We start from the raw sequence: 26,534 nt of genomic DNA, 5'->3' as shown, positions 1-26,534 counted from the left end.
CAGAGTGGGCAGCAGCAGGGTGGGCAGCAGCAGGGTGGGCATCAGCAGAGTGTGTGGCAGCAGAGTGGGCAGCAGCAGAGTGGGCAGCAGCAGAGTGGGCAGCAGCAGGGTGGGCTGCAGCAGGGTGGGGAGCAGCAGAGTGGGCAGCAGCAGGGTGGGGAGCAGCAGAGTGGGCAGCAGCAGAGTGGGCAGCAGCAGAGTGGGCAGCAGCAGAGTGGGCTGCAGCAGAGTGGGCAGCAGCAGAGTGGGCAGCAGCAGAGTGGGCAGCAGCAGAGTGGGCAGCAGCAGAGTGGGCAGCAGCGGAGCGGGCAGCAGCAGAGTGGGCAGGAGCAGAGCGGGCAGCAGCAGAGTGGGCAACAGCAGAGTGGGCAGCAGTAGAGCGGGCAGCAGCAGAGTGGGCAGCAGCAGAGTGGGCAGCAGCAGAGTGGGCAGCAGTAGAGCGGGCAACAGCAGAGTGGGCAGCAGGGTGGGCAGCAGCAGAGTGGGCAGCAGCTGAGCCGGCTGCAGTAGAGTGGGCAGGAGCAGAGTGGGCAGGAGTAGAGTGGGCAGCATCAGAGTGGGCAGCAGCAGAGTGGGCAGCAGCTGAGCCGGCTGCAGCAGAGTGGGCAGGAGCAGAGTGGGCTGCATGCAGCAGATTGGGCAGCAGCAGAGTGGGCAGCAGCAGAGTGGGCAGCAGCAGTAGAGTGGGCAGCAGCAGAGTGGGCAGCAGCAGAGTGGGCAGCAGCAGAGTGGGCTGCAGCAGAGTGGGCAGCAGCAGAGTGGGCAGCAGCGGAGCAAGCAGCAGCAGGGTGGGCAGCAGCAGAGTGGGCAGCAGCAGAGTGGGCAGCAGTAGAGCGGGCAGCAGCTGAGCCGGCTGCAGCAGAGTGGGCAGCAGCAGAGCGGGCAGCAGCAGAGGGGGCAACAGCAGGGTGGGCAGCAGCAGAGTGGGCAGCAGCAGAGCAAGCAGCAGCAGAGTGGGCAGCAGCAGGGTGGGCAGCAGCAGGGTGGGCAGCAGCAGAGCAAGCAGCAGCAGAGTGGGCAGCAGCAGGGTGGGCAGCAGCAGGGTGGGCTGCAGCTGAGCCGGCTGCAGCAGAGTGGGCAGCAGCAGGGTTGGCAGCAGCAGAGTGGGCAGCAGCAGAGGGGGCAACAGCAGAGTGGGCAGCAGCAGAGTGGGCAGCAGTAAAGTGGGCAGCAGCAGAGTGGGCAACAGCAGAGTGGGCAACAGCAGAGTGGGCAGCAGGAGAGTGGGCAGCAGCAGAGTGGGCAGCAGCTGAGCCGGCTGCAGCAGAGTGGGCAGGAGCTGAGTGGGCTGCATGCAGAGTGGGCAGCAGCAGAGTGGGCAGCAGCAGAGTGGACAGCAGCAGAGTGGGCAACAGCAGAGTGGGCAGCAGGAGAGTGGGCAGCAGCAGAGTGGGCAGCAGCTGAGCCGGCTGCAGCAGAGTGGGCTGCATGCAGAGTGGGCAGCAGCAGAGTGGGCAGCAGCAGAGTGGACAGCAGCAGAGTGGACAGCAGCAGGGTGGGCAGCAGCAGATTGGGCAGCAGCAGAGTGGGCAGCAGCAGAGTGGGCAGCAGCAGAGTGGGCAACAGCAGAGTGGGCAGCAGCAGACTGGGCAGCAGCAGAGTGGGCAGCAGCAGGGTGGGCAGCAGCAGGGTGGGCAGCAGCAGAGTGTGTGGCAGCAGAGTGGGCAGCAGCAGGGTGGGCTGCAGCAGGGTGGGCAGCAGCAGAGTGGGCAGCAGCAGAGTGGGCAACAGCAGAGCAAGCAGCAGCAGAGTGGGCAACAGCAGAGCAGGCAGCAGCAGAGTGGGCTGCAGCAGGGTGGGCAGCAGCAGAGTGGGCAACAGCAGAGTGGGCTGCAGCAGAGCAGGCAGCAGCAGAGTGGGCAACAGCAGAGTGGGCAGCAGCAGAGCGGGCAGCAGCAGAGTGGGCAGCAGCTGAGTGGGCAGCAGCAGAGTGGGCAGCAGCAGAGTGGGCAGCAGCAGGATGGGCAGCAGCAGAGTGGGCAGCAGCAGATTGGGCAGCAGCAGAACAGGCAGCAGCAGAGTGGGCAACAGCAGAGTGGGCAGCAGCAGATTGGGCAGCAGCAGAGTGGGTAGCAGCAGGGTGGGCAGCAGCGGGGTGGGCAGCAGCAGAGTGGGCAGCAGCAGAGTGGGCAGCGGAGCAGGCAGCAGCAGAGCAGGCAGCAGCAGAGTGGGCAGCAGCAGATTGGGCAGCAGCAGAGTGGGCAGCAGCAGAGTGGGCAACGTCAGAGTGGGCAGCAGCAGGGTGGGCAGCAGCAGAGTGGGCAGCAGCAGGGTGGGCAGCAGCAGACTGGGCAGCAGCAAAGCAGGCAGCAGCAGAGTGGGCAGCAGCAGAGTGGGCAGCAGCAGAGTGGGCAGCAGCTGAGCCGGCTGCAGAGGGGCAGTGTCGGCCGCACAGGTTGGAGGGCCGGCTGCCCACCAGGCCGGGGAAGGGGAGGTGCCAAGAGGCATCGCATGTGTACCGGTAGTGCCTGACATTCGAGGACCTGCCGGACCGGGCATACAGTTGAAGACTCCGGCTCAGTAGAGAGACAATGCAACACATCTGCCATATGGTGGCACACCTGGCACCGTGGGTGTATGAGGGAGGACACCCGCTCCGGTGAACGTCAAGGTGACGGTCGCCCTGCACCTCTCCGCCACGGGATCCTTCCAGGCGCCGAGTGTGGAGCTGTCCGGGATCTCCCAGACCTTGGAGCACAGGTACATCCGCGCTGTCACAGAGGCCCAAATGTCCAGACGGATCAATATATCCATTTTGATGTGGACTGAGCCCACCAGGATGCCCAAGCAACCATGTTCGCCGCTATCGCTGGGATGCCCAGGTCCAAGGGGCGATAGATGGGATGCATGTCCCCTTACGGGCACCTGCGGATAACAGGCCGTTGTATACAAACCAAAAGGGGTACCAATCAATGAATGTTCAGCTGGTCTGTGACCCATCGTTCACCCCTGCGCCCGATACCCGGGTAGTTTGCATGATTCCTTCATCCTGGCACACTAGGTGGTTCCTGACATGTTCAAGGGGCACTCCCCCCAGCTGAGGGATTGGCTCCTGGGTGATAGGAGTTACCCACTCTGGCCGTGGCTGATGCCAACTATCCATAGGCCCCAGACTGACGCAGAGACCCACTGGAGGGTGAGGGTGGTGCGGGGTTGAGGGTTATGTGGAAGTGCGGGGTTGAGTGCGTGTGAGAAGGTGGGGTGTGAACAGGAGGTTCTTGACACACGTGTCATGGGGAACTGCAACTCAGTGGGGTCTCACCTCCTCGCTCGTGACCGCACTCCACCCCGGCGACCTCCCTTTCCTCTGGGCTGCAGACCACGTTCAAGGCCCTCTGCTCAGGCATGGTGAGGGGCCACAGGTCTGGTGGTCCGCCTCCGGTCTTCTCCCACTCCTAGTGGTTGTGCGCAGCCTTGTCCTGCGGTACCGGCGGTGGGGGGGGGGGGGGGGGGGGGGGGGGGAACGCATACAAACAAAACTTTTAAATGGTCCAATGCATGCAGCCCAAGGGGTGGGTAGCTGGTGGCCTGAGTGGCCAGGGAACCTGTACTGGCATATAGAGCAGGGTTTGGATATGGCCGTCCCCCGAGGGGAAGGGACCGGGTTACGGCTGTGTGGGGGGGCGGCGGGGTTAATGCCAGGGGAACGGAGCAGCCAACTCACCCTGGCTTCTCTGAGGAGGTCATGCAGTCTGTTCCTGCACTGAATGCCGGTCCGGACGATGTTGCCCACAGCGCTGACCGGCACGGGGGCTCGTTTAGCACAATGGGCTAAACAGCTGGCTTGTAATACAGAACAAGGCCAGCAGCGCGGGTTCAATTCCCGTACCGGCCTCCCCGAACAGGCGTCGGAATATGGTGACTAGGGGCTTTTCACAGTAACTTCATTGAAGCCTACTTGTGACAATAAACGATTATTATTATATTATGACGCCTCTGCCACCTGTACCCAGGCATGGCGAATGGCGGTGCCTGGTGGCCTTTCTTTCAGGCCGGGGTATAGGATCATACGCCTCTCCTCCATGGCGCCCAGGAGGGTCTCCAGTTCAGCGTCTGTGAACTGTGGCGTTCTCTCCTGCGTGGTGTTTGTGGGGCAGATCATGAGTGGCCCGGTGAATCCAGTACCGTTCTTAGTGGAATTGATTGTGTTCCACGTGGCACTGGTGCTAGCCCATTAATGGTATCGGAATTGGCGCATGTTTGACGCCGGTTTTCCTGTCATAAAAGTCCACACATGCTCCGCTGCCGTCAACACTTAGGGCGGGATCCACCGTCGGCCGACGCCAAAATCGCAAAACCATGAAGTTGGAATGCCAGAGGTTTCAGGGTGTGGAACTTGCTTTTGGCACTCTAACATATTATTCAATCTAATACTTCAGATTATGCAAATTCTTAGTGCCTGAAAATTCATGGAAGGGGGCAAACTTAATATCAAGTTGGGTTTCAGTTAATTTATCGAGGTTTTTTTTTTTACAGGTGCAATATCCAGAATGGGGGCCTCCTGTGTGAACTCTCAGGGGAACATTACCAAAATTGGAAAACAGCATAATAAAAGTTTCATTGTTACCTGGATTAAGGCATTTCAATTATGCCACATTTCAAGTTGATCAGGATGTGTAAAGGTGCACCTGCGAATCCCCAGATAGATTCCAGAAATTCACATGATCTAAGTGTAAGTACCCTGATTTAAGTACCCTGCCCACACCACCGATTTAAAATAGGTTGCAGGAAATCCCCAGGGAGTTTAAAAGCTCTCACTTGTTCAGCTCAGGATCAGAAAAGGAACTGAGAGCCAGCAGGAAACATCGCTAGAGGTATGTGAAATGGCAAAATTTTACAGTAATATTTAGTAACTGTATTTGGTTATATTATATAAGGTGTTAAATATACAGTGCGCGCGTGGTGGTTTGGATTAAGAGTCAGAGGGAGTAGTGTTCAAATCTGCAGACAATGGAAGAAACGGAGACATAATTAACAACTCTGAAATAGTGATAAAATAATGGCAAATAGAATTCAGTGCCACGGGTACATTGCGGTTAAAAAATGTATCACTTGTACTTGTAATGGGGAAACGCTGGCTGATGTGAAATAACAAAGGAATCTGAGGGTTCAGGTTCACATCAATAGCAAAATCTCAAATGTATAAAACAATACAAAACTAACAGAACACTGGGTTTTGCAGCATAAGGTGTGGAATATAAAAGTTGAAATGCACTGATGGAACCTGTATAAACTCTGTGATGTTACAGTTGGAGTACAGTACTGTAAGCAGTTTTGGGCTTTATAACAGCCATGCAACAGGTCGGGCTACACATTCATTGAAAAAAAAAATTCCAATTAAGAGACAATTTAGCGTGGCCACTCCACGTACTCTGCACATCTTTGGGTTGTGGGGGTGAGACCCACGCAGACACGGGGAGAATGTGCAAACTCCACACGGACAGTGACCCGGGATCGAACCCGGGTCCTCGGCACCGTGAGGCAGCTGTGCACGTTGCCTTACAGGGAAATATAAATTCAAAGAAAATCATGAAAAATTGGAGCTGTTTTCATGTGAATTGAGGAGATTAATTCCTTAATAGAGGTTTTTAAAATCATGAAATGTTTTGTCAGGATGAAAAAAAGGCACTATTTCGAATGGCTGAGGACTTGGTAATGAGAGAGGTTTTAGGATGATGAGCAAAAGAACCAGAGGCAACATGATGAAAATATTTTTTGTGCAGTGGGACTAGCGGCGCCATTTATTGGAAAAAATAACAGATTCCTGTTTTGGGAGTGAATAGCAGAGTGTTTCTCAGAGACTGCAGCACCGAGTTCACTCGTCAGTGCAGGAAGAGATCGGGGTGCCATTTTTAAAAGCCGCCGGATCTTTTGAACCCCCCCACCGCGGCCTCCGGACCCCCCAATGCCTCCTAACCCCACCCCATAAGGGCAGGGCAGCTGTGGGCCTGATCCCCAGTATGAGCAACCTGGCACCTTGGCACTGCCACTTGGCACCCTGGAACTGCCCCTGCCAGCACCCCCTGCCAAGGTGCCCTTGTGGCATCGGGGTGCTAGGGTACCACCCTCCCCAGAGCCCAACCACCTGGGTGTTTCCAATTGCCAGGGACTTCCCCCCCATAAGTGCAGTTACTCCTGGTCTACGTTTGTCGACATGGCGAGGCCTCCCAGGTGTGGGCGTTCGATCCCAGGCCTAGTGATACTCTGGCGTAGACATATTTAAGTGAAGCTAATGCACACTTAAATATGCAAATTGGGATCCCACCCAGTGAGGGCGAGATCCAGATCATGATGTCTCGTGAGATCGGGTTAGATCTCACAAGGCATCCCGAGGTCGTAAATTTCGTGAGAGGCCTCTCTCGAAATTCAACAGCCTTGTCGCGTCACCGGGTCGGGCGTGACTAGGCCGTTTGATCGGGCCCCAGGATTTGAAATGTACTGTCTGATAGGGTGGTGGATACAGATTCAATAGTCGCCTTCAAAGAGGAATTGCATTAATATTTAAAGGAGGAAATGATTTTAGAGAGATGAAAAAAACTGGTGGGGGAGTGGGACTAACATGACTGCTCTTTGAACAAGTCAGGACAGATTCAATGAAGTGAAGCAACCTTCATCTCTAGGGCAACAAGCATGAGTAGCGATTTTGCGTAAAGAGTAGTGAGAATGTGCTGCCAGTGTTAGTAATAGAAGCAGAAACCATGTTAACATTTTAAAATAGGTTAGATTGTTTCATGGGATTTAGCATAATTAAATATATATTACTTTGAGGTAAAATAAGTAGCTGCCGCATTCAACTTCTTTCCATTTGGTCTGGCTCTGAAGGTGGCAATAGCAATTAATTTATAAGCACAGGATAATTCCTGGCATCTCCGGTTATTTAGTCATGTCAGTCAATCAGCATGCTGAAGCACACCTCTGGATTCATTCACTTTCACAGGAAGCCAGCATAATGGGAAGTGAAAGATCAATTTAGGCACAAAGGGACGAGAATAAGGCCCTAAAAACCTGTCCTGTCATTCAATCAGATTATGACTGATCTGCAACTTTTCTCAATTTTTCAACGTTTGTTCCATAGCCCTCAATGCCCTTACCCAACAAAAATCTATTCCAGTCTTGCAATTTGTTGAGCACCCATAGATTTCCTCTACAGTGTGGGACAAAAAGGTCACAGAATTCTCCATTCCTAAGACTAAGTGTTGCACCGGCGTCACGTGGAACACAATGGATTCCAATGAGAAACGGTGTGGGATTGACAACGTGATTGACACTCGGGAGGCTGACAAGCTGCAGCCGCATATACACACTTCACTCCCCACACACACACTCATCTCAGACAACAAGATGGCACTGGTTGCGCTGGAGCAAGCCCATCTCGCTCATGGGTCAGCTGGGGCCAGAGTTCACCTAGGGGGAGGTGGCCTGAAGGGACACCCATATGACCTGTGGCCCTAAGGACACAGTGGGTTGTCAGCAACATGCACAGCTGCATGGCTGTCTTGCCAGCTGCAACAATAATACTCCGTGCCTGTGTACCCCGACCCCACAGCCCACCTCTTGGCCACCCCCCATTACTCCCGCCGGCCCTGGCTGAAGCCCCCCGGTCAGCGGCACAACTGTCAGAAAACTATGCCGATACCCCCTCTCTCTCCCTCAGCAGCCAAGGTGCCTGCTTCACGATTTTAAAAAGCACAAGTGAACCTTGCCATCAGGAATACGCCCCAGTGGAGGCTGATAGTTGTGGAGGCCCCGGAGAATACTGAGTCAGGCCTGCTGATGATATGCCAAGGGTGTCTACTGTACATGCGGAGTGGAAAGCATTGATGCCGCTGTCGAGGCACCAGAAAATCACCACAAAACTGGCGCCTGCCACGATTTCGGAGTCAAAATCGATTCTCCGCCCAATCATGTTTCCCGATTCCAACATCAGCCGACGGAGAAACCTGCCCATAATTTTTGATCACATTCCTAACTGGATTAAATCGAATTGGAAGATCATGTCCTCTTATTCTGGCTTCCTCCCTTCCAGAGGATGTCGTATTTCTGTATCCATCCCATTGAATCCTTTCAAACATCTCGAATAGATCACCCCTCAATTTTCTAACACCTTCTGAGTTTCACAAATGCACAATGCCAACGTGGCAAAAAACCCTTATGGGAAAAATAAACCCTGCCTGGATTTAAGCAAAGGAAAGGATTTCATTCGCTGGATATACAGATAGTGAGCTCTGTGAGCCACCTTATTCTACTTGTCAATGCAGGCTACTTCGGAAGTAGTCCTGAATTTTTAATTCTGAGGAAATCCAGCAGAACTGTACTGTTCAGTTGGAACACCATGACAGGATTGTTGATTGGAGTCTCTGGGCAACTGCTTCAGCCTTGGCTAATGGAAGCATTGGAGGTGCAGGAGAGGTTTCTGGTGATATGCATCACTGTAGATACACAAGGGGTTAATGTAAGTACACGTAGGCTAGCTAGACACTAGAGGGAGCACCAGAGACATGACACACAGACACTCAACCAATAGGTCAGTAAGATAGGACACGACCAATGGGCATTTACGATACACACAGAGGTGACACTACCACAGGGGGGCATTACACCAACCCATATATAAAGGACACAGCACACATGATCTTCCTCTTTCCAGTGGAGACACTCAGTGAGTACAGACACAGGGTTGATTCAATATCACACCCACCACGTGGATTGTAGCAGACTGGTTTGTCAGTCTGAGTAGCTATAGAAGGATTAACAGTAGAGGCGAATCCGAGTAGGAGAATTGTAAATTGTTCAATAAACGTGTTGAAGTTATCTCCACGTCTGAACCTTCCTTTGTCAGAGTGAACATCAAGGAAGCCGCCTCTGCTACGTATGCCAAGATCATAACAAGACAAGGTTCACAAGAATGGTTCCGAGGATGGGAAACTTCAGTTATGAGGACAGATTGGAAAGGTTGGGATTGTTCTCCTTGGAGAGGAGAAGGCTGTGAGGAGATTTAATAGAGATGTTCAAAATCATGAGGGTGGCTGGACAGAGTAGTGAGGGAAAAACTGTTCCCGCTCGTAAAAGAATTAAGAACTTGAGGGCACAGATTAAAGTGACTTGTAAAAGAAGCAATTGTGATGTGAGAAAATATTTTTTCACCCAGCGATTGGTTCGGGGGCTGGAATGCAACGCCTGGAAGTGAGGTGGAGTCAGGGTCAATCGAGGGATTCAAGAGGGCATTAGGTGTTTATTGGAATGGAAGGGAAAAGGCAGGATAATGGCACTAGGTCATAATGCTCATTTGGAGAGCTGGCGCAGACACGATGGGTGAATAGCCTCCTTCCGCACTGGAACAATTCTGTGATTCAAGAGGACTTTGATGCTATAAGAATCTTCATTGACCAAACGGTCAGAATTTGGGGAAGTCCTGTAGAATAGTCCAGCAGGGAGATTCAAGAATTATGGCGACTTGCTGCATCCCCATAATTTGTCCCGTACAAAGATATTGGGCACTCCAAACACAGAATATGAACCAATACATAGTGAAAAAGAAAATCAGGATTCCCTGCAGAGAGAGAAGTCTAGGAGTCTAGACGCCTTTTCAGCACATAACATAAATAGCGAGGCACCTGGATGGAAATTGTCCCGTTGGGCAGACTCAGCATGGGTTCATAAAGGGCAGGTCGTGCCTAACTAATTTAGTGGAATTTTGTGAGTGCACTACCAGTGCGGTAGATAATTAATAGAAAGCAAAGAGTCAGGATTAATGGGTGTTTCTCTGGTTGGCAATCAGTAGCTAGTGGTGTCCCTCAGGGATCCGTGTTGGGCCCACAATTGTTCACAATTTACATTGATGATTTAGAGTTGGGGACCAAGGGCAATGTGTCCAAGTTTGCAGACGACACTAAGATGAGTGGTAAAGCGAAAAGTGCAGAGGATACTGGAAGTCTGCAGAGGGATCTGGATAGGTTAAGTGAATGGGCTAGGGTCTGGCAGATGGAATACAATGTTGACAAATGTGAGGTTATCCATTTTGGTAGGAATAACAGCAAAAGGGATTATTATTTAAATGATAAAATATTAAAACATGCTGCTGTGCAGAGAGACCTGGGTGTGCTAGTGCTTGAGTCGCAAAAAGTTGGTTTAGAGGTGCAACAGGTGATTAAGAAGGCAAATGGAGTTTTGTCCTTCATTGCTAGAGGCATGGAGTTTAAGACTGGGGAGGTTATGTTGCAGTTGTATAAGGTGTTAGTGAGGCCACACCTGGAGTATTGTGTTCAGTTTTGGTCTCCTTACCTGAGAAAGGACGTACTGGCGCTGGAGGGTGTGCAGAGGAGATTACACGTCCCACACACACTCATCTCAGCCAACAAGATGGAACTGGTTGTGCTGGAGTGCGCCCATCTGCTCATGGGTCAGCTGGGGCCAGAGGGCACCCATGACCTGTGGCCCGACGTTCACAGTGGGCAGTGAGTGGCGCATGCAGCTGTGTGACTGCCTTGCAGGCCACGGCAATGGTGTTCCGTGCCCATCCACCCAGACCCCAGAGTCCACCTCCTGGCCACCTCCCGTCCACCTCCCCGCTACTCCCCCTGGCCTTAGCAGAAGCCCCCCGGCCAATGGTACCACTGTCAGTAAATATGGCGATGTTGGACGGTTTCTGTAGCCCCTCTCCCTCATCAGCCACAGCGCTGTTTTCATGACTATTAAAAGAACAAGTGAGGGCAGCACGGTGGCGCAGTGGTTAGCACAGCTGCCTCACGGCGCTGAGGTCCCAGGTTCGATCCCGGCTCTGGGTCACTGTCCGTGTGGAGTTTGCACATTCTCCCCGTGTCTGTGTGGGTTTCGTCCCCACAACCCAAAAATGTGCAGAGTAGGTAGATTGGCCACGCTAAATTGCCCCTTAATTGGAAAAAATAATTGGGTAATCTAAATTTTTTTTTAAAAGCACAAGTGAAGCTCGGCGTTGGGAATTCGGCCCTTCGAAGGTGGAGAATCGCGGATGCCCCGGAGAATACCGAGTCGGGCCCGCTAATGATATTCAAATGGTGTTTACTGTATATGCGTTCTGGAATGCATTGACGTGCTGTCGAGGTGACGGAGAATTGCGATTTGGCGTCAAATTGGCACCTGCCGTGATTTCGGTGTCAGAACCGATTCTCCGCCCAATCGCGTTTCCCAATTTTGGCATCGAGCGACGGAGAATCCCATCCCGCTTCTTTATCGCCTGTTTTGTTGTTATACAAACTCTGAAAAGTCACACTGAACATGTTTTCTTTTATAATTCATCTCATCCCTTCATTATGCCCTACTACTCTGCTCCTTATAACCATGTCTATATTCTGTGCCTTTTCACGTGCGATCCTAAACTCTGACTGCCATGTGATGCTATTGCAGTGTCAAGGAGTCTTGTAACCTTGACTTTATTCATATCACAGCTCCTCCAATGGCTCTCCTTAACCGTTTTTAGGCACATCCCTTTCCTTTGCAAAGAGCCCAAAGGTTCTGACATGCTACAGAGAATTCACAATTTCATTTCATCTATTTGTTTGCAGATTTTTTTTGCATTAAATGCAGATACTTTTCACTGAAACACTGCAGGATACCGTTAACATAATTGGGGATGAGATGTCCAGGTGAAGTAAACGGTACTCCTCTTTCTGCCATTGCAAGTTCACTGTAAGATCTAGCTCTTCCTCTTTTCCTTTCTCTTTGCCAAGTCTCTGTCCCTATCTCTCTCTCATCCATCCCACCCACCCATCTCATACACCTGCTGTGCATTTAAGCTGGAGAAGTCTTTTGACTGCTGCAACTAGCCCCCAGTTTGCTTTTTGACTAGAGATTGACAATTGCCAATACAAACCATCCGCCCACTGACTAAATGTGGTTGCCGCCAAGAAAATGTGGCCATATGAAATTGGTGCAGATGTAGCCATATGGTGGCTCGAGCCTGCTCTGCTATTCAACAAGATCATAGAATCAGAGAATCCTTACAGTGCAGAAGGAGTCCATTCAGTCCATCGGGTCTGCACCGGCCCTTGGAGAGAGCACCCTACTTAAGCCCACACCTCCATCCTATTCACATAACCCAGTAACCCCACCTAACCTTTTGGACATTTAGGGGCAATTTAGCATGGCCAATTCACCTAACCTGCTCATCTTTGGACTGTGGAAGGAAACCAGAGCACCCAGGGGAAACCCCCGCAGACAAGGGGAGAAAGTGCAGATTCCACACAGTCAACCAATGTCAGAATTGAACCCGGGTCTCTGGCGCTGTGAGGCAGCAGTGCTAACCACTGTGCTGTCATGCCTAAACCTTATGGCTAAACCTCTACATCACTTACCTGTCCCCTTATCCCTAAGCTTCTCTTAGTGCTCAGTCTTAAATATATTCACTGATTGAACAGCCACTGTTTTCTAGAGTAGAAAATTCCAAAGATTTACAACCTTTTGAATGAGGACATTTCTCATCATCTAAGTCCTGAATGGTTCATTCTTATCCTGAGTCCATGCCCTGTTGTTCCAGACTCTCCAACCTGGGAAACAACCTCTGAAGATCACCTGTGTTAAACCCTGTGACAATTTTATACAGGTCATTTGTCTAAACGCCAGGGAATATCAGCCTATTGTACTCAACCTCTCCTTATAGGACAGCCCTCTCAACCCAGGAATCAATTGAATGAACCTGTGTTGCACTGTCTCCAAGGCAAGCTTATCCTTTCTGCACACTGTATGCTCTTTATGGTCTCATCAAAGTCCTATATAATTGAAGCAAGACTTACTCCAATGCTGCAACCTCCTTGCAACAAAGGGAAGTCAGAAACTGGGCAACCAGAAGCCCACCCTCCCATTTCTCTGATGGTCGCTGCTCTCAGAGTCTAATTACTTCCTTCAGACGGTCCACAGTTCTTTTTTTACTTTAAATATATGTTTTTCATACACTGAAAACAGCACTGACAGGATATGTCTTGCATTGATAAAGCCTAACAAAACCAACAGCAATACAAAGTCTTGAACGGTACTGACACCATGGGCTGAATTTTCCCAACTTCCTAGAAAGGAAACAGGAGTTGGCACCACTGAGGGACCCCAGTACCACCCTCGTCCTTTTTCGAGAAACCGTCAATCTGTGAATTTTTTACGGTGGGGGGGGGGGGGGGTCCCCGTAATTGGCACAGGGACAGGTTACCAATCAGAGGTCTTCCAGCTTGAGGAGTTAAGGATAAGTCATGGCAAAACGTGACATTGGCTCTCACCAACTGATTTTTAAAAAATCAAACAGAAATTAGATGAAGCTTTGTGAGGGGAGGCCGAATCCTGCCATAGGGCGACCATTGGCTGCACTTGGACCCAGACAGGCCTGCTGTGGAGTGCTGCCTCCTGTCATGTCAGGAAACGGGCAGCTGGCTGGAAAGTCTGAGTCGACCTCCTTTTAGTGCCCTTTCTTAATAAACCTAATTGATGCCTGCTTTGTGGGAGCGGCAGCTTGCTGGGCTTTATTCAGGTGTTGAATTTCCTAATTTCCCTGCATGAACACCTTTTCCCTTGAGGAAAATATCTCTAAAGCAGTGATCGGCAACCTACGGCCCTGAGTCCGGGTGCGGATCCCAAGACATTTGGTCGCCCATTGCCCGTGTGCAGGGTTGCCAGATTCTGCTGGTTTCCGTTTGCGTGGCTTGTTTTCTTACCGGTTGACTAAATCAATGACACATGAAGTGAAGCGCATGCTGACTGCACATTGCGAGGGCCGTGTGCTCCCTCTGTGTCCAATCAAAGTGCAGATGTTTCTTTTGTGTTTACCATTTGAGGTTGATGACAGTTCTATAAATATATAAATGATTGAGCATTTTCATAGAATCATAGAAGAGTCATAGAATCTCAACAGTGCAGAAGGAGGCCATTTGGCCCATCGTGTCTGCACCGACCTCCGAAAGAACACACCACCTAGACACCCGCCCTATCCTTATAACCCCACCCAGCCTTTGGGCAAAGTTAAGGGGCAATTTGGCAAATCCACCTAACCTGCACATCTTTGGACTGTGGGATGGAACCGGGGCACCCGGAGGAAACCCACGCTGACACGGGGAGAATTGAAGCCTACTCGTGACAATAAGCGATTTTCATTTCATTTCATTTCATGTGCAAACTCCACACAGACAGGAACCCAAGGTCGGAATCGAACCCAGGTCCCTGGCGCTGTAAGAAAGCACTGCTAACCACTGTGCCACCGTGCCATTAACATGTTATGAAAATACTCAGCGTGTATTAAATGTATCCAATATTAGTTGTGGGGTCATGGAGAGTGAACAAGCCTGATTTTGATCTTGCGGCCTACCGAGATGAAGGAGGCAGCCCACTCAATTAGCCTAGATTGCCTATCACTGCTCTAAAGGCACCATCTAGATCTAATTGGGTTTGAAAACATAGACACCCTCTGGATAGCCTCCCCCTGTGACTAATCCTAGGCCAGAGATTTGCAGCCCTTGATTTCCTATTCTTTACATGCCAAATGATCTCTGCTTTCCCTTTGAAAAAGAAAAAAAACCCAGAAGGGTTGCTCTAGCACATCTCCTAGTGGCTGATTCAAGTACAACATTGGCTGAGACTTGGATTTGCAGGCAGTCTTTGCTGCTGCAAACCATTTTTGTTAGATTTTTGTGAAACAAAGCTATTAAGGGTCACAGAATGATCTTGAATCAGTGAGATCATTCCCCATTCTTCTAAATTCCAGACAATACAGACATATTTATATACTTCAGGCGCAGTGTTAGAGTGCATTTTGCATGTGGGAGTACTGACATACCTTATTCTGTCCTGACGTAATTCGTTATTATTTTTGTTGATCCATTTTGGCCAAGCATCTAGCTTTCCATAGGTTCAAACTTGAGACTGGAGTTGAAAGGAAGGTTGAGTAATTCTGTTCAATAGAATAGTTAGTTTCATCATCCTTAAAATAGTTCATGGCATGATTGACACTGAACTATTTTAAAAATTCTATTTTTTATTCAAAATGTGAGTAATATATTGCCTTAAAGCCATGTGCCAGCCAAACATAAGCAATAAGACTTAAACGCACCAAACTAAACTCTGTTTGCACCATATAATCCTCTAAATCAGTAATAAAGATGCTTTATAGGGGTGCGATTCAATGAAAAGAATCAATGTCCAGTTTAGGGCGCATGTAGTGGGGTGGTTCTTGGCAGCTGTGGTGCCTGGGACATCTTGCTGCAATGCCAAGAAATACCCCGATATTCAACAGCACTTTGCCATTTCTTTGGCCTCAGGGACTTTCTCTCTGCCGAGGCCGTACTTGAGTCATTTCCTGCTGGCAAGCCCATCGGGAAAGGCTCCTCGCAGATCGGGGTGCCATATTGTCTGCCCCCTCCCATTTTTGATCCCCCCTCCCCCTCAACCTCAGGGAGACCCCCGTGAACACCCCACTCCACCTGGTAAGGCTGCCTGTGCCCAATCCCTGGCACACCCACCCTGGCCACCCCAGTCAGCCTGGAAGTGCCACTGTGCTACCCTGGCAGTCCCAGATTGGCACTGCCAGGGTGCCCAGTGACACAGCCAGGGTGTCAGGCAGGCAGTACCAAGTGCCCAGGTGCAAGAGGGAATGCCAGGGTGGCACCCTGCCCTGCCTACCTGGGGGTCTCTAATGGCTTGGGAGACCATCCCAGGTGCCAGTACGACTGGCCCACGTTTTCAGAAACCAGTACTAAACAGTGCCCTGGCGAGGTCTCCTGGCATGGCCATTAGGTCCCGGGTGCCGGGATAATCCTGGGAACGCATATTTAAATGAGGCTAGTGGATAATTATATATGCCGATCTGGATCACGTCCAGTGAGGGCGAGACCCAGATCGTGACACCTTGCAAGATTCCATTAAATATCGCAAGGCATTTTGAGAGCCACAAGTCTCTCGAGAGGCCTCGCACGAGATTCAATAGCCTCGGCCTGACACCAAATCAGGCACAGCAAGGCTGTTAAATCACACTCTAGATGTCTGAAACATAGGTATAGATCATTGAATCTCTACAATGCAGAAGGCCATTTGGCCCATTGACTTTGCACCGACCTTCTGAAAGAGCACCCTACCTAGGCCCATACTCCGTCCCATCCCCGGAACCCACCTTACATACACAGTCGGGGCAATTTTTAGCATGGCCAATAAACCTAACCTGCACATCTTTGGATGCAGCAAAGAAAGGAGTTTAGAATTGATAATTTTAAGCAGCATGCACTTTTGAGTTCTAAAGCCTTAATTGCATAAAATGATGAGTATTAAAATCAAGAGTTTGCTCATTTTTGGACTCTTTAGCCCAGAATGTGTAAAATCACATTTCATTCTCATTCAATATATAGCTGCTTCAATATTTTCATACGCTTTTCTTTATTTTTAAACATTGTTTGGAATGAATTATTTTTTAATGTTTTATTTTTCCAACATTCTTTTCTGTACCAGTGATTTGCTCCCTCCCCTTTAAGCACACCTTGTTATTTTCCTTAGTCACGATGATGGAAAAATCCAGCATTAGGTATTTCCACAGCTGCTGTTAATTCTTTTGTTGATGAGGTAGAGGAAAACAAGGTGAAAAGAAACACGATTAGCTTCGGCGTTCTCTCCTCTCGCCAAATGAACTGTTCAGCACTGGTAAAGGGCTCCCGTGGAGAATGTGCTGATTTCTTTGGGTCGAACTCAGCTTCCCAACTGGAAGTGTAACCCACACAGGACTGTACCTACCAATCCACCCAAAGGCCCTTCTTCCAAGATAAAATCATCTCAAATGTGTTCAACAAAGCCTTTTTCTTTGTCCAATACCGACAAACGCAGAGGTTTGAACGAGAGACTCCTTTGCTGAGTTCCTAAGCCCAGCTAAAGGTCAAACAGAAGTGCAGAATTCCCTGCTGGGGCATGTTTGCCTGCTCCCTAGCAACAGGATTGCAAGTGGAAATAGCCAGAGGCATAGGAAAATATTTCATGCCTACTCTGCAAGATGGGGAATGGGAATTTACCTAACGGGAACACAAAGGGAAGGAAGAAACTAATGTCAACATTGGGAGAAAAATAAATTGTCATTTATAAATCACATTCAGATGTACTTGTGGTATGGAATAAACACTGTAAAAGATCTTCCTTTCTACCTCCCACAACCCCCGCTCCCCCACACTGACTGACGTGCACATCCCTACTCTTTACAGTGGAATATTCCATTTCCTCAAGCCGTTTTTATGACTCTCACGGTACTGTAACTGGCTTATCAAATAGACACAAAGCTCCATAACTCATTCGGCGGCTGGTTAGCTGAGAAATAAATGTTCTACTGTTGAGAAGCGTCAGGCTGCCCCTATATTGCCCTTTCAAAGTAAAGGATTGAATAACTTTGCAAAAAAAAAAGTGTCAACTTGCTGAAAGAATTCACACTCGTTGTTCGTGCTGCATTTGAAATATTTTGCTGCAGAGAAATATAATATGGATTGTTGGGAACTCAACGTGAAAGGATAAGCAAAGCTTTGAACGAGCTAAATCCCATTTCTGGAACGTACTGTGCTGACAATGAGCTGACGTTGCAGATCATTTGAACAGCCCTCATCAGCCCTTTCCAATGCAAATATTTGAAGAATGTGTTTTTGCAAGCAGCAAAACCAACAGCACAGAGGTGGGGGGGGGGGGGGGGGGGGGGGAGCTTATAATAAACCCTGCTTGAAAATTAATAAAAATTACAATTACCATGGTACTTCAGCTTTTTTTAAACCAATCTAACAGCACATTCTGACTAGTCTCAATACTGTCGAACTGCTTATATAAATTGATGTGACGACAGATCCTAGTGACTTTTTAGAAACAAAACGAACACATCATTAAATTGCAATTTGTACTTGCATAAATGGCATTTTGGGTGCATCATGGGCCCAAGGGAAGGATCACATTTTTCCATATGTACGAGATTTCGATTTGTATATTGTTGTATGGATACTTTTTTTATTTGACAGATTTAATTTTGTTTACAATAAGAATCTGCTGCTTTGCAAGCATAGTGACGCAGAGTTCTGTTAAATCCAGTGATATGATGTCAGTGATATGATATCAGGTAGGCTCCCAATTACTGTTCATGTTACGGCTGGAAGTAAGATGCTCCCCCTGTCGGGAGGAAGCAAAACACAAACTGAAGTCACTGTGGGTCCATTTCGTGCACATTCTGCTGACTAGTTATTGAGAATAATTGATGGGGATCTTTTTTGATTTGCTTGTAAGCTTTTATTGTTTTCTCCTATTAAAGTGGAAATAACTCCATTTTAAAAAAAAACAGATGTTATGTTATTTTTTTAGAACCAGAGAGGTTTACAGTTCAGTGGGGGTGGGGGGGTCACCTATCACCCATTTATGCGTGGCTTTTTACCAAAGCTACCCACAACGAATCTCAGTTCCCTAAACTCTGCCTGGCCATGCACCTTCCTTTGTACAAGTATTTGTCTGCTTTTCCCTAGAGAAAAAATGAAATGGTCAAATAACCATTGTGAGAATGTATCCAATACTCTCAACTACTCTGTGTAAAGACATTTGCCTCCTCATTCTCTTCAAGGCATTTTAGATTGATGAGTACTTTCCACGTCTCAGGAGTACTAACCACTGTGCCACTGTGCCACCCAAGATCACATATGCTTTGCTAATTGCTCTCTCAATATGTTCTGCTGCCTTCAGATGCCTATGTACATGAAATCTAGTCCCTCTGTCCCTGCACACTCATTAGAGTTGTGCTTTATGTCTGTATTGTGCCTCGATATCTCTTGTGCCAAAGTACATCACCTCACACTTCACTTAACTAAATTCCAATTGTTACTTGTCTGCCCTTCTGCTAGCATATCTATGTACTGTTGCAGTCAATGTTTAACATCCTCACTGTTTTAAAAACCTACAAGTTTGGTATCATCAGCAAATTTTGAAATTCTGCTCTGTATTCCAATATCAGACTCATTTTATGTATCTCAAAAATAAGAGTTCCCAGCAGTGACACTTGGGGATCAGCACTGTCCAACTTCAGTAGGAAAAATAACCATTTAACATTACTTGGTTCCTGTCCTTAAGCTTATTTTGCTTCAACAAGTTCACATTGTCCCTCTTATTCCATGAGCCCCAATTTGTTAGCCAACTCTTTATTGGTGATAGACTGACCACCGTTATTCTTTACAAGTCCACCAACCCCCACAGCTACCTCGACTCCTGCTCATCTCACACCATTTCCTGTATGGAATCCATCCCATAGTCCCAGTTTCTCTGCCTCTGTTGCATCACTTCTGATGATACCACCTTCAAAAACAGCACTCCTGACATGTGTGCCACAATGGCTGACAGGGTACTCAACCACCTCTGACCGACCTCCTGCACCTCTGCCCTCACCCCTTCTCCTCTCTCCCAGAACCCTGATAGGGTCCCCCTTATCCTCACTTTCCACCCCATTACTTCTACATTCAATGGATCATCCTCTACCATTTCAGCCAACTCCAGCATGATGCCACCACAAAACATATCTTCAGCCCTCCCTCCTGTCAACATTCTGCAGGGATAGCTCTCTCCATGACACCCTGGTCAACTTCTCCATCATTCCAACTCCTCATCCCCTTCCCAGGGCACCTTCCCATGTAATCACAGAAAGTGCAATACCTGCCCCCTTGCCTCTTCCCTCCCCATGGTCCAAGGCACCAAACACGTCTATCAGGTGGAGCAGTGTATCACTTGTACCTCCTTTTAATTTGGTCAGTGGTATTCACTGCTTCCAATGCAATCTCCTCTACATTGGAGAGACTAAATGCAGACCAGGTGAATGCTTTGCGGAGCCCCCTTGCTTCCTGCTGCTTGCCATTTCAACTCAGCATCCTGCTCTCATGCCCACCTATCCATCCTTTGCCTGCTGCTATGTTCCAGTGAAGCCTAGCGCAAACTGAAGGAACAACATCTCGTCTTACGATTACAGCCACCAGGACTCAACATTAAGTTCAACAACTTTAAACTGTGAACTTTCCCCTCCATCTTGGGACCCTTTGTTTCAATCCAAATTTTATTTTGGCCCACGCAACCCTCCTTATCCACAGGGCCATCTGTCATTTGTTCTTAAGTATTGCTTTCACAAAATGCTGACCTTTGTTCTGTTAGGGGCAGCACGGTAGCATAGTGGTTAGCACAATTGTTTCACAGCTCCAGGGTCCCAGGTTTGATTCCTGGCTTGGGTCACTGTCTGTGCGGAGTCTGCACGTTCTCCCCGTGTGTGCGTGGGTTTGCTCCAGGTGCTCCGGTTTCCTCCGACAGTCCAAAGATGTGCAGGTTAGGTGGATTGGCCATGCTAAATTGCCCTTAGTGTCCAAAATAGTCCTTAGTGTTGGGTAGCGTTACTGGGTTATGGGGATAGGGTGGAGGTGTGGGCTTGGGTAGGGTGCTCTTTCCAAGAGCCGGTGCAGACTCGATGGGCCGAATGACGTCCTTCTGCACTGTAAATTCTGTTAACACCGTCTGCTTTCTTACTTTTATGTCACTATCAGCACCTCCTATAGTCCTTAACACTGCCATTAACACTTCCTTTGTCTTGTGCCCGAAACACCTTTGCGTAATCTCTCCCAACTCACCCCAAACACTGGCTTCTATTTTGCTCCACCTTCTATAAAATCCATCACATTTTGCCTTCACTTTAGCTCTGAAGAGAACTCTTCAGTTCTCTTCAGACTTGTACCTCTTGCAGAGGACTGCACGAGATCCTCTTGCAGACTTGCAGAGATTTTCTGACATTTTATGCCTGATGTCAGATAGCCGGCATCCATAGTGTTTTGTTTTTACTTTTTATTTCACTTTGTCAAATGCATTCTTAAAATCCATACTGACATCACCCAATGCATTCCTTTCATCAGTGGTTTCTGGTACTTCATCAAAATACCAAGCATGATCTGCCTTTTACAAATCCATGCTCTTTCTCCTTACTCAACTTAAACCTCTCCATGTGCCTGTTAATTTCTCCCTGATTATTGTTTCTGACGTTTTACCCACCACTGATGTTAAACTGACTGGATTGCAGTAGGAAAGTCCTTACACCCGCTATAGAATAAGGATATCACAGTTGTAACTTTCCAATCCTCTGCCATCTCCCCTGTATCTAAGGAAGATTAACAGATTCTACTTTTCTCACCCCCACTTTGTTTAGCAGCCTGGTATACAAACCATTTGAACCATGCAATTTATCCACTCTAAGCCTAGCCAGCGAATCCAGTATATCCTGCCTACCAGTCTTGATCTCATCCATTACCTTTACCACCTCCATACTGATATTTTGTTAGCATCCTGCTTTATAAATGTAAGTACTGAATTAAGTACTCAAGACTTGTCTTGTGCCTCTAAGCATATATCACTATCTTCTGTTCCCTATAGGCCCCACCCAACCTGTTACCACCCATTTACTATTTACATGCCAGTGGAAGCGTTTTGGGTTCCCTTGCAATTCTATCCTCATATTCTCTCATCGGCAATCTTTTTTTCTTATTCACTTGTCCTTTCAGCCTATTGTAATAGGCTTGGGTTATCCCTAGAAGAATTCACTTGACAAGCATCATATGCACTCTTTTTTTTGGTTCATCAAAGCTCCCTCTTCATCCAAGGAGTCCTGTTTGTGGTTCCCCAACCTTTCTGGACCTAACCTGAATCTGTCCAAAAGAATAGGAAGGTAGGTAACGGTGGAGTGGTAGCACTATGAAATGAAATGAAAATTGCTTTTTGTCACGAGTCGGCTTCAATGAAGTTACTGTGAAAAGCCCCTAGTCGCCACATTCCGGCGCCTGTTCGGGGGAGGCTGGTGCGGGAATTGAACCATGCTGCTGGCCTGCCTTGGTCTGCTTTAAAAGCCAGCGATTTAGCCCAGTGTGCTAAACCAGCCCCAGTTTGATCAAGGATAGCATTAGTGCAACAGTTAGAGATGACTTTGGTGCAGGCGATCAGGATGTGGAATCTGTTTAGAACATAGAACATAGAAAATGAGGAATAGTAGGGAAAGGAGTCACTAGTGGGAGTGGTCTACAGGCCCCCTAACAGTAACCACAATGTAGGGCAAAGTATACAAGAACGATATAGGGTGCTTATGATAAAGTGAACAGCAATAGTCATGAGTGACTTTAATCTACATATAAACTGGAAGAATCACATTGATTGACAGGAATGACCTGGATGAGGGATTCTTGGAATGCTTTCTAGATAGTTTCTTAGAACAGCAAATTCTGGAACCAACCAGAGGGCAGGTTATTTTGGACTTAGTATTGTGTAATGTGACTAGGATTAATTAATGACCCCAGAGTAAAGGCAACCCTAAGTAGCAACGTCCACAATTTGATTGGATTTTACATCCAGTTTGAAAGGGAGGAGATTGGGTCCAAAACGAGTATTGTAAACTTAAATAAGGGCAACTATGTGGGAGTGAAAGCTGAGATAGGTGAAGTGAACTGGGAAACTGGGCTATGGGATAGATCCACAGAGAAGCAGTGGCAGATTTTTAAGCGGATATTTCAGAATACATAGAATAACTTGGGTGCAATTCTCCCAAAGGGAGACAAACAGCCGACGCCGGAGTGAAACCCGGAGGGCGCGATTCTCCCAAAACGGGAGAAATCGTAAGGCTGGCGTCAAACCCGGGCGGGTTTGATGCCAGCCCCCCCCTTCCCGACCGGGAACCGATTCTGGTCCCCGGTCGGGGCTAGCAGCCCGACGCCGTAAGCTCCGGCATCACGGGCTTAACGAATTTCGTTAAGCCCGCTTGCCGGAGTTAGCGCCAGCTGACGCGTCATATGACGTCAGCCGCGCATGCGCGGATTGGAAGACTCCAACCCGCGCATGCGCGGATGACGTCATTGCGCATTTGCGCGCAACCCACGCATGCGCGGGCCGGGTTGCCCCTCAGCCGCCCCGCGAATGGATACTGCGGGGCGGCGGAAGGAGAAATAGTGCGCGGGCATCGGGCCCGCTGCCCGCGATCGGTGCCCACCGATTGCGGGCCCATGGCACCCTTGGCACGGCCGTGGTACTGCCGTGCCAATCGGTGCCATGGTTATAAAATGCGAGTGTTTACGGCCGTTTTTACGAACGGCCAGACCAGGTGTGTTTGCCGTTCGTAAAAACAGCCGTAAAGGGCTGGGAACTCGGCCCATCTATCAGCTGTGAATCGCTGCCGGCCGTAAAAAAACGGCGGCAGCGATTCGTGTCGGGAGTTGGGCGTGGGGGGGGGGGGGGGGAGAATAGCGGGAGGGCGTTGGAACAGCGTGGCCGTAAAATTTTACGAGCCACGCTATTCTCCGCACCGTCGGGAGTGCGGAGAATCTCGCCCGGAGTGTTTCACTCCGGCATCGGAGGTGGCTCTCGCCCCCTATTCTCCCCCCCCCCCCCCCACCAGGGGGCTAGGAGCGGCGGTGCGTGAATTCCGAGCACCCGGCCTTGATGGTTGCGTCAAAGCGGCGTGCTAGGAATGACGCAGCCGGCGGCGCCTAAGTGATGTCAGCTGCGCATGCGCAGGTTGGCCGGCGCCAACCCGCGTATGCGCGGTTGCCGTCTTCCTCTCCGCTGCCCCGCAAGACATGGCGGCTTGATCTTGCGGGGCGGCGGAGGGAAAAGAGTGCGTCTTTTAGAGACACCGGCCCGACGATTGGTGGGCATTGATCGTGGGCCAGACATCTCCTGAGCATGCCCGTGGTGCCCGATCCTCCCTCTGCCCCCCCACAGGCCCCATACACACCTGTTGCACATACACTCCGAGCGGTCTGTCGCAAAATGCGGCACGCCATTTTGGGGGGGGGGGGGTGGGAGAATTGCGGGGAGTGCCAGGGCGGCGTGGCGTGATTCGCTCGGCCCTCCCGCGATTCTCCCACCCGGCGTGGGATGCGGAGAATCGCGCCCCTTAACTCTCTTTGAAGTGGTTGATGTTTATAAACATTGTGGTTAGAGCACTACAGATCTACTTAACTGTGAAGGAAGGTAAATAAAGCAAGTCTGACAGCTGTGTGTGTGTGGAAGCAGTCAATTACAGCCTAGTAAGGGAAATTAATGCATGGCCTGCAACTCAAGGATCTAAGGGGTTTAAACACAGCTGACTGCTTTCTTTTTCCAGAAATTGACACACGGTGCTTCCTGTATTTGATCCAGCAGGTTTATTGCCTGGGTGAGTGTTACACCAGTATTTTTGTTCACTGCCTCTGTCTGGACTGCTCTCTAGCTTCCTACTGGGATCTTTTTATTTGGGGGGGGAGGAGGGGAATTGTGGGAAGTCTCTTTATTTAGGGGGTCTCTTTATTTAGGGGGTCTCTGGGGGTTCCCTTATTTAGGGGGGTCTCTAGGGAATCCCTTTATTGAAGGGCCTCTGGGGAATCTTCGGGGACTCTGTGGGTGTTTCTTTATTTAGGGGCTCTGTGGGGCTCCCTTTATTTAGGGATCTCTGGTGATGGTGGGGATCTGATGGGGGTGGGGTGGGCAGGCCTTGAAATGGGGGGGGGGGAAGTTGGCCCTCAGATAAACTTTGGGAGCAACCCACCTAAGGAGTTACCCCCTTGGCCAACCATGATGTCCATCACACCAGATACATATTTGTCCGCACCTGTAATGATATTCCCCCATGTGATTCCTGGCCCAGAGGCCCAGAGAATCACGTGGGCCCGGAAGATATGGTGCCTGGTCCTCTAAGTGGATGCAAGTGGGTCATTAAGACCCATCTGCATCTTCCCACTCCTGGGATCTACCCAGCTCGCAACGCCTCGAGAGATCTAACGCAATCTCACAAGACTTGGCGATGTGAATCCCGCCATTGTGGGCGGGATCACCTTTTAGCAAATCTGCATATTAAAGCGAGACAATGAGTCTCACTCAGTGTGCAGATTCCTGAGTTCCGAGACGTAGAATCAATCTCCTTTGTCTCGGCGACCTTGGGCGAGTGGCATTCAGTACTTGTCTCCACAAATGGCGACCAGACGGAACGGCACTCGTGGGGGTCTCCCAGGGGATTTGAGGCCCCTGGATGCATGCCCCTTAGAGCAGGGTTGGACCCTGGAACTGCTGGTGCCACCCGGGCACCCTGGTAGTGCCAGCCTGGCACACTGGCAGTGCCACCTGGGTGCCAGCCTGGCACTGTCAAGGTGCCCAGGTGGCACTGTCAGCTGGCACGGGCACTGCCAGGGTGCCAGGATGGCACTGCTAAGGTACCAAGCTGACATTTGTTACATGAGGTGCAATCAGGTTGGGGGTGCCTTGCATGGGTGTTGCGAGGGGTGACCCTCCCATAGTGCATGGGGCATGGGGGGCGGTCAGGGGTTGCCTCTAGGGGCCTTGGAGCCCTGCTACACTGAGGAGTTCCAGTGAGTGGATTCCACAGTGCACAAAATGGGCATGTGCGGTCTCGGTCATGCGGTCCCTGTTGAGGCCCCTTATAAAACCTGATTCGCGTTTTATGTCCTTGTGTTTCTCGGCGCTGCGAGTGCCAGGAAATACGCAGCTAAATGCGCTCTCGATGGAACTTTGTTCCTATTTAGTTAAATCGATCCCAAAATCTGACTTTGTGCTCACAGCGTTGCTGCTGAACAATTTACTGGATCATATATTCCCCCTGTCACCCTTCAATTTGAGTTTGATACTTTAAACTTGAGGATGAAATCAGGCTGTAAATCATGTATAAAAATAAGGACTAATAGGCACGTTGTAATGAAATAGGAAAAAAAGTCTTACAGCGAGTGCGTTTAGCTGCATGTTTCCCGGCGCATGCAGCGACGACAAACATCCCGCTATTTAACACGCCTTCGGAAAGATAAGGAGCCTCAGCGGGGAACGCACAACCGAGACCGCGCATAGCCCTGTTTATGGCACTGAGGACCTGCACTCACTGTAACTCCTCATTGTAGCGAGGCGGCAAGACCCCCCACCACCCATGCAGGACACCCCTGGCACAGTCACCGCCACGCAGAAAATGCCAGTTTGGCAGTGCCAACCTGGCACTCTGGCAGCGCCCTTGCCAGCACCACCTGGGTACCTTTGCAGTGCCAGGCTGGCACCCGGGTGGTACTGCCAGGGTGTCACCCTGCCCAGAGGGTAAGCACCTGGGTGCCCCCCCCCCCCCCCCCCCCCCCCCCCAAGACCCCCATGAGCGCTGTTCACATTGCAACATCTTGTTGCGAGCTGGGTAGATCCCAGGAGCCTATATCGGCCACGTCACCCTGTGGAGTGCTGGCTTTCAGGTGCAACGTGCCTATTTGATCGCGCCCAATATATGTGCTTTGGTGAATTTGGACTGAGATTTACTCGGCTTTTCAATGAATTGGATCGTTGTAATAAAGATTTATATGTGGAATAATGGTGATTATAATAATCTCTTCGTAACACAGGAGGAAAATGGCCAGTGGCTGGATATCGAAGTTGGGGAACAAGTCAAGTAGTTCTGACGAAGACAATTTACTCCCCGAGAAAGGGAATGATAAATTTGAATCTTCCAAAAAATTAGGGAAATTGCTGATGCATTCACCAGATAATGGAGGTAAGAACTGTTTTTC

General features: G+C 49.6%; 1 long non-coding RNA gene across 1 annotated transcript; it reads left to right on the top strand.

Moving 5' to 3' along the window:
- The first annotated feature begins 4,741 nt into the window (after positions 1-4,741).
- On the top strand, positions 4,742-26,520 carry LOC119953312. Its single transcript, XR_005457985.1, has 3 exons — positions 4,742-4,814; positions 24,113-24,163; positions 26,370-26,520. It is a non-coding gene; the product is annotated as an uncharacterized LOC119953312 (long non-coding RNA).
- Positions 26,521-26,534: the final 14 nt, after the last annotated feature.

Source organism: Scyliorhinus canicula, chromosome 2, assembly GCF_902713615.1.
Source record: "Scyliorhinus canicula chromosome 2, sScyCan1.1, whole genome shotgun sequence".
Taxonomy (NCBI): domain Eukaryota; kingdom Metazoa; phylum Chordata; class Chondrichthyes; order Carcharhiniformes; family Scyliorhinidae; genus Scyliorhinus; species Scyliorhinus canicula.
The sequence above is the reverse complement of the archived record's forward strand: the minus strand, read 5'-3'. Positions and strand labels throughout refer to the sequence as shown.